At 39.3% G+C, this 8412-nt stretch overlaps 1 pseudogene; it reads right to left on the bottom strand.

The window, feature by feature from the left end:
- Positions 1-2800: 2800 nt before the first annotated feature.
- On the bottom strand, positions 2801-5904 carry LOC135247029 (neuropeptide Y receptor type 2-like; annotated as a pseudogene).
- Positions 5905-8412: the final 2508 nt, after the last annotated feature.

Genomic DNA, 8412 nt, shown 5'->3' with positions numbered 1-8412 from the left:
GCCACTGTCTACCACAGCAAAATAATGTTTAAAGTTATAACTTCTGAACCGAATTCACGAATTGATCAATTAAACTACGGACCTCTTGGGATCAGAAGAGGACAGGTCTGGTGGAATCTATTTTCTGTGAATGGCACAACTGTAATGGAATTATTCCATGGAAACATTACTTCCTACACTGCTAAATGTTCATCGGAAATTTAGCTCAAACAGTTTACATGCACCTAATATGTATAAAATGTACTCTATCAGAGTGAAATGTACTCTCCAGAGTTCCTTTAACATGTTTTGCTATGAATGCATTATGCAGTGTCATACTGTATCATAGCTATCATACCCTACAGACATTATTGAAACAGGAAGTACAACCAAGAATCTCGGAGAAAATGGTTTCCAGTAGCCTTGCTCACTAAAGGTCATAAAAAACCCAAAGAATAAATCCATCAAATGTCTGTTGATTCAGTCTCCAATTACACTCCAGCCTCTCGCTGAACAAACCCTTTTTAAGGTGCTCTACATGAGCTGTTTCTGCTTATGCAGTGTAACACAGATAAATGGACTGGCTAGCAACTATCCACAATCACGGAAAATGTGTATCATGGACTTTTTTTTTTCTGTTTTTAAAAGCATATGTCAATGTGACTCAGTATGTTTCACATCATAATGGCGTACATCTGCTGCATAATAGTGTAAATCCATTAAATGTGTGATGCCTGGTAAGGAATTTATATTCTGAACCCCTCTTCAAACCCAGTAAAACCCATCAGGCTTTCCAGATCGCTATCATTGACACTGCCGGCATTTGCTCATTTCAAACTGGAAATTGCTATGCAAGTCTCGGATCAGCTGGCCCTTGTATTCAACTAGCAAAATTGTCCATAGATTGTAAGATGAAGCCATTGCCTTTTCTACACGGGGAAACTGAACATTGTTTTGGGATACGTTCCTTTATAGTGTTCATTATAGCCTTGATATGTTCACTGATGCTATTACCCAAAACTTGATATAACTTTTTTAAAAGAGTTTTGGAACTAAAGAAAATTGAAAAGTGAAACGAACCGCATCGTATTCCCAGGAATTTATTCAGGATAAATTTATAGGAACAGACTAGCCAACAAAGCATTGTTTATTTAATTTAGATAATGATAAGTGCAGTACAGTGTCTATTTATAATGCCACCATTTCTGAAGGAATTTTTGAAGAAGCTTATCATTTAATGTAATGACTCATTTCAAAACGAGGCTTTTATTCAAGAGTATGTCAAACAAAAGGGAAAACAACCAGTTGTATATGTGTTATGGTATTGTTTATATACCATCCAAATATTTATGACTCCCAAGCTTTTAAGATGCTTAACATTCACAGTTTAACTATTTTGAATGCAAGCATATTTTCACGTTCAAATGTAAGCACTGGGTGCACAATTTCACATAATAATTCACCAGTATTTAATTTATGGGTAAAGATGTGCACAGTTCACATAACATCCAAAGCTTGAGAAGAAAATAGTTAGTTGGCTCTTCAAGAGGTGGAAGAGCAGAGAGAGGCCTGTCTATGACTGATATATTTGTGATTTACAAAACTATGGTGATAGATCTATCTTTTTATACCATAGTGTTATAAAAAGGATTTGCTGGTAAACTGTTTTAATAATCAAAGCCATAAAACTAATGGATTTAGATATCTCAAGCAAGTTACCTGATTTAATGTTTCTAGTTTTGTTCCTCCTGCATTCTAGCTAGCTTGCAAAATAAACTTTTATTATGCTCTGTGTACTGTTTTTTTCCATTTTAACTCAAGAATCAGGGAGAATAAAATATGTGAGCATGATGCAACAAGTTTATTGTTGACAATGTTCCAGATTTGGCCTCCACTGGTAAATCTCACCCAAATGAACCTATATCCACACATTGACCCAAGTCTTGTTTACAGGGAAATTGAATACCAAAAAAGTGTACTTCATATTTAACCTGAGAGCTGCAATTACATCAAATTTATGCTATGAAATAAATTAATATACTGAATGTAGATGCATTAGCATGCACTGATGTTGAAATTTGTGCAACTGAATAATGCCTACATTATAATTGGTTATGATCCAGTAGGTGGCAACAGGCTGCCTCTAATACTTTCACAAGAGCAATATTCCATTTAATATGGTAGACCTGGCAGTTCTTTTCTAATGTGTACTTGGCCATTCAGATCAATTGTGATTAATATTCAACTTGTTCTAAGTTTGTTTTCAATGAGACACATAAATTCAATCTTAGTAAATGGTTTATGAGTTATCTTATATCTAAAATTTTTATCACCCATCACTGAAGCTCAACATGTTCCAATTTCATATTTTTTTGTGATGTTAAGCTATAAATGTCACTTTTCTTGTTTAAAAATTTTCCCTTTTGTAAACTTATGGCCCAAACCAGAAATATCAAACTCATGTCCTGCGTGCCAACAATGTCTGCTGGTGTTTCAAAATCATCAGTAGTTTAAATCATCAATCGGCTCACAAAGAAATGGTATAGGTGTGATTCTGTGTTTCACATGGATCTACCCCAAAATACAAAAATCATGCCGTAGTAATGCTTTCACTTTGACAGGATGCCCTTTGTATGATTTTTGAAAATCGTTGAGTACAACACAGTAAAAGAATCCACGACACATTACAATTCACAGAGCTGGCCGAGGTAATCGACCAATAAGAACCGGTTTGAAAACACCACAATCCCCTACGCAAGAGTACACTTATGTGCTAATGGGTACAAATATACATTACCTATGTTTTTTTCAAACCACAAACTCAGACATCCGTGGCATTTAAGTGCGGGCTGACAATGTCCGCTGTCTCCAGCGTCTTTGGTCCGGACTCGTACGCGAGCTCGGGGTGGACGCAGTCCAACCTCTGCTCGCATTGAACACGGCCAGGAAGGCGGTCCTGTAGTTGTTGTTCATCCAGCCGTACAGGATGGGGTTGGCGAAGGTGGAGCACATGGCCACGACGTGGAACACGGTGTAGAGCAGCTTGAAGTCCTTCATGTCCAGCACGCTGCTGTCGATGTCGATGGCCAGCTGGAAGGCGTGGAAGGGGAGCCAGCTCACGGCGAACAGCACCACCATGGTGACCAGCATCTTGGTGGTCTTCCTCCTCCGGTGGTGGCGGTCGCTGCGGCCCCCGGGCTCACGTGGTTCTTCAGCTTGCTCCAGATCCTGACATAGGCGAAGGAGATGATGGACAGGGCAGCACGTACTGGAGGAGGAGCATGGAGATGCTGTAGACGGTGCCGTCCCGGCTGCTCCCGGCCACTTCTCCGTGCACACCTGGATCGACTGCTCGGCGTGAAGTCGACCCGCCGTACTCTCTGAAGATGGCTAGCGGGCTGGCTAGCACGGCGCTGATGGTCCAGGTTATCCCGATGACCAAAAAGCACATGTCCTTGGACATCTTCGTCTCCAGGTGGTAGACGATGCAGCGGTGTCGGTCCAGGGCAATGACGGTCAGCGTCACCGTGGAAATGTGCACCGCCAGGCCCTGGGCGTAGGGGAGCAGGAAGCACAGGACCTGCCCGAACTTCCACTCCCCCAGCAGAGTGTAGATCAGCGTGAACGGCAAGCACAGGGTATTCACCAGCAAGTCGGCCACCGCCAGGTTCGCGATGAAGAAGTTGGTGACCGTACGCAGAGTCTTAAACTTACACACAACATAAATCACCAGCGAATTTCCAATGACGCCGAGCAAAATGATTGTGCTGTAGGCCAGGATGAGAACCACTTGCACTCCAAATAGTTTGGTGCTGTCCTCGAGCCCTAAGAGAGAATTATCGCCGTGCACGATGGAGGCCGTGGTGAGATCCATGCCCAAACGGGAGAGCTCCTCCGGCGTAGCGTTTGCTCGGCTTCTGGAATCCATTGGTTACAGTTCCTCACCAGACACAGATACCCTGAAAGTACAGGGCACAATGTTAGGCCCCCTAACAACCATGCACAGCTTTTTTTTAATTGCACATTTGTCAGCAGACAGCATTGGTTGCTATAATTTATTACAGTACCACAACTAAAAATGTGGGTTGTTACATTATAATTACACAAAATATTGTTTTTCCCAATGTGAAATATGATTATGTAGTCATAGGTTTAAAAACTTATATTTATAGTTCTTTTTCTGGGGGTTTTAAAATATATTGTTCAGTTTTTGTGGTATGTTTTCGACCTGGACAGTTTTTCTACGTGTAATGAAGGACATTTTTCAGATTAAGTTTCAGATGCCCTGCTGTCTGTACTATGGCAGGGACAGTAACTAAAGGACATGCGGGGATTTGTGTTCCAAAGCATGAAAATACACTTCAAGTAACTCAAAATCAGCTTATGCAGCAACAGTAAACTATCCCTTTAATCACATGTAGATTACATTCTCTGTCTTTATGGATTCCTGTGTGAAGAATACTGAAGGTTTCACGTGTTTCTCACATAATAAATTACAGTACTTCAGTCATAACGGCACTGAAACTATACAGCATACAGTGTGTTTGTGGAATATAGATGGTGGTTGCTAGCAGAGCTACGATACCTTTTATACTTATGCAAATGAGCACTTCTTACCGGTTGCACTACAGAGAATGCGGAGTTTTCTCCATCACATGCATTGATATTAGAGCAGGTGCACTACGGGACCTCCGCCCGTCAAACCATGAACTAACAATGTTCATGCATGTTCGACTTAAAAGATATACATTTGATAAAATCTAAAATCTGAATCTGACATAATGCCTCATCTCCGTCTGGAAGCAAAAATAATAATATATAAATTAAATATTTAAAATATTTATTGGAAATTAAAATAAAGACTTTAAAACTAACGTTATGTAGCTGTTTCAGTGCATGGTCGCTGTGCGAGTATGCATCCCCGTGCTGAGATGGGTGAAATTCATGTTCATTTGCTTTCTGTGACACGTTCAGCCTTGTCTCCAAGGAAGCAATCTGATCAGTCTACAAAACAAAAATCAATGGCACTGACCAAGTAATGAAAGGAAAAGCTAAGGATACGATAGGTAAAGGTAAGAATACGATAATATGGAGACAGTGCTACTCCAACGTACACAGGTTTATACATTTTGAAATACGCTGTTAATCAAAATTGCGAGTTTTTAATCATTGGTATAAATTCTTAAAATATATAGAATTAGAGACACTATTTGGATGAATGCAAATTGCCAGCGCTAAGTTCATACAATTTTTCATGTCAGCAACACATGATAAAGTCCCCTCTATTAAAGCTTATTCACGCCAGAAAAGCGCATGGTATATATGCTGATAAGTAGAGCCTATACAATTATTTGCTAAAGATAGGCAACTATTTGTAGCCTAAGCACTGTATCTGTGTAAATAAAAAAGTAGCTAATAGCTTTTCAAGGCAGACGCCCCTTGATACAGCAAGAGAATGGGTTAAACATTTAAACACCTGCCTTCGAAACTTGCAGAATTTATACTGGTGATGCGAACGAACAGACTACTCACCGCGTTCATGTGTTATGTATGTATCCAATTATGCATTCTTTATGGCATCATTTCAGCGAAAGGTTTTGGAGATTATCCTTTTACATCGATCTAAAATCTATATTCCCACGTGATATTCAGCAAAGGTGTATCAGTTTGATTGCCCGATTAGTTTTCACATTGTCATTTAGTACAAAATCGCATTACACCAGGAAAACCAACAAAAAAGTTATTAACGTTGCTATATTTCCAGATTGCAATTAAGTGGGCTAAACGATTGAAAAACTATCAGAACGTGCTATGATTTCTTCACTATGGCCCCACATAGAGTATTCCCGATCCTCTGTAATGTCTGTATCTTCTGCAAACAACTTATGCATTACACGCGCACAGCGCAACTCCCTACATCCCATCCTGCTGGGACCAACAGACACTGAATCACGATGGAAAACCCTGCAAGTTTATAGAAAGCGCCTGTGGGAGGAGTGGTGCAGCCACCTTACTATGCTTCATAGGAGGAGCTTCTATTTAAATGCAGAACATACATTCAGATCAGTTACTCGTGCCTGACCCGACTATATTTTGATTTATAAGAATGTAGTCAGGTATTTATGTCTGAATAAAACTCATGGTGTTCACATTTCCGTCATTGAGATTACGCGCTGTGCTGTTATGAGCATGGTTTTCAGAGGAGTTCTTAATGTGCTCAGCACGTTAAGCACGCCAGCTGAATATGTTTATTTGTAGTGCTTTACCGCTAAAGACGAGTTATTATGTAAACTGCGAACCCTGTCCAGTACAGTATCCGTGCTATATCTATCTCCACTATAATACTGAGTAACTATACATGTAAAATCCTATCGACTTTCCTACTTATCCCACCAGACCACCTGTCGCAGTGAATACGTACTTTGTGAAAGTGTTATGAATTTCCAGCTTCCTCGGCAAATCAGATAATACCCATAACACTTAGATTGTATAATTCCAGTATAAGGTTTTAAAAGCAAACACACTTGCAGGACAATTTAAGACATATTCTAAATATGATCTCTGATTAATACAGGGTACTAGACTATCTATAATATAGGCCTATAGTATATGTTTTTCATATTTATATTGAATTTATTGTGCACACCTCAATGTGTTTTTAACGAAGACATCAACATATTTTATTTTCACCTTCATCATTCATTTTAAATGTGATGCTCACAGAAAAAAGCACACACAGGTCCATGGATTTCTGTTAAACTAGGTGCAAATGTAGTTCAGACCTCTCCACTGTATTCTGCTCATTTCAGTGAGATTGAGTCAGGGTCATACTCTGATTTTGAGTACATGACAGCCAATAGGTGCATTTTTACATTCCTTTGGGTATCCCTGGGGTTGGTAACTATGGAAACACCCCAGCAACAGAATGTGTCATTGAATGAGCCCTTGAATTCTCTGGGGGGGGGGGGGGGGGGGCAAGGATAGGGGCATTCCTGGGATATGTTTCCTAGAGGTCAGGATGGCTGATGTTGATGTTTCTATTTTATGTTACTCTTAACTTCAATCAACAAGCAGCTTTTGTAAACATATAACCAAAAAGACTCTTATTGCTTACTTTTGAAGCACTTCAAAAGTAATTGAAATTCACATATTCGTGCAATTTGGCAGCAATCACACAGCACTCCTTTTACAAATGTGCTCAATGTCAAAGACAATTCCATCACTTTGTCTGATGCTGACTGACGTTGCCAGATCTGCACTCTGTCTCCCTCATCTTGCATCATTTTGCACCTGTCGTAGAAGTTTTGAGAGTGTAGCTGGGGGATTCCCTGAGCTCACTGCCTTTACTTCATATTCATATTAATTTTCAGACTATCATGCTATTTAAGCTGGCCATTTTTCCACCAGCAGAAATATACTTTCTTTTAAAATTCTTTCTGTTTTGTTGTTGAAAAACTGTCAAGATATACAACTATTCAAGATACAAAACTATTTGAGTATCTAAACAGCATTTGAATATGATTGAACCCGTCCTGTGGATTTTCATTACCACGTTCAGGTTATTCTTACATACTATATTCTTACAAGCCGGTCATACACAAAAGTGCATAGTGCGAAACCAAACCAAATCCAAACATTACTAGACATCATCTCTCTCAGTTTTAATGTCTTTTGCAGCCTGTTCTGAAGTATCAAATGCAGTATGTATTTACTATTATGGAGCTGTTTAGTTCTTGTCAGACAGCGTGAATGTGTGTTCAGTTATATTTGTTAACCGTAGTTGTCATTAGATGAATGAGTTAACTATTTTCTGTAGTGTTATTGAAAACAGTAACTGGTTGCTGCAGTTCCCTATTTTTAATAAGCTCCCATTGCTCATGTTTATATTGTCACTGAATAATTTACAGCACCAGTATCCTTATTTTATAGAGCAGAGCATTAATGAAACTGTAAAAGTTCTGCATAAGCTCCTGCTATTAGAAATTTCATAACAAGGGTACGCCTACACAGTTTAACGAAAAGATTTTGAAGCTCTAGTTTATGACCACGGAAGGCTCGAAAACATGACAGATGGAGTTTTAGAATTGAAAAAGTTTAGAAAAGATATGAGGAAAACAATAAGAAAAATTATGCTGGTGTTGCAAAATACTTTTTGATCTGAAATATTGCTTGAATATTTTGGTGACTATAGCTTAATTTGTACCTGTCAGTAGGACGTTGCATGACTCACGGACTGACCTATTTTAAAGGAAATCCTATGCAGGATTTTTACCTTGGAAAAAATGACAAAAGAGCCATGCTACAGCATAGCTATGGTGCAAAATCCATCACCGTCTTTATGCACTTTTGCCGGATTTGTGCACCTTTGCCTGTATTTGTTATTCTAAAATGTTTTTGGGACGTTTCTGGGCCTGGAACCTGGTTTGTGGTCCT

The sequence above is a fragment of the Anguilla rostrata genome, unplaced genomic scaffold (genome assembly GCF_018555375.3).
Source record: "Anguilla rostrata isolate EN2019 unplaced genomic scaffold, ASM1855537v3 scaf1035, whole genome shotgun sequence".
NCBI lineage: Eukaryota > Metazoa > Chordata > Actinopteri > Anguilliformes > Anguillidae > Anguilla > Anguilla rostrata.
Note: the sequence above shows the minus strand (reverse complement) of the source record. Positions and strands in the feature narration are given on the sequence as shown.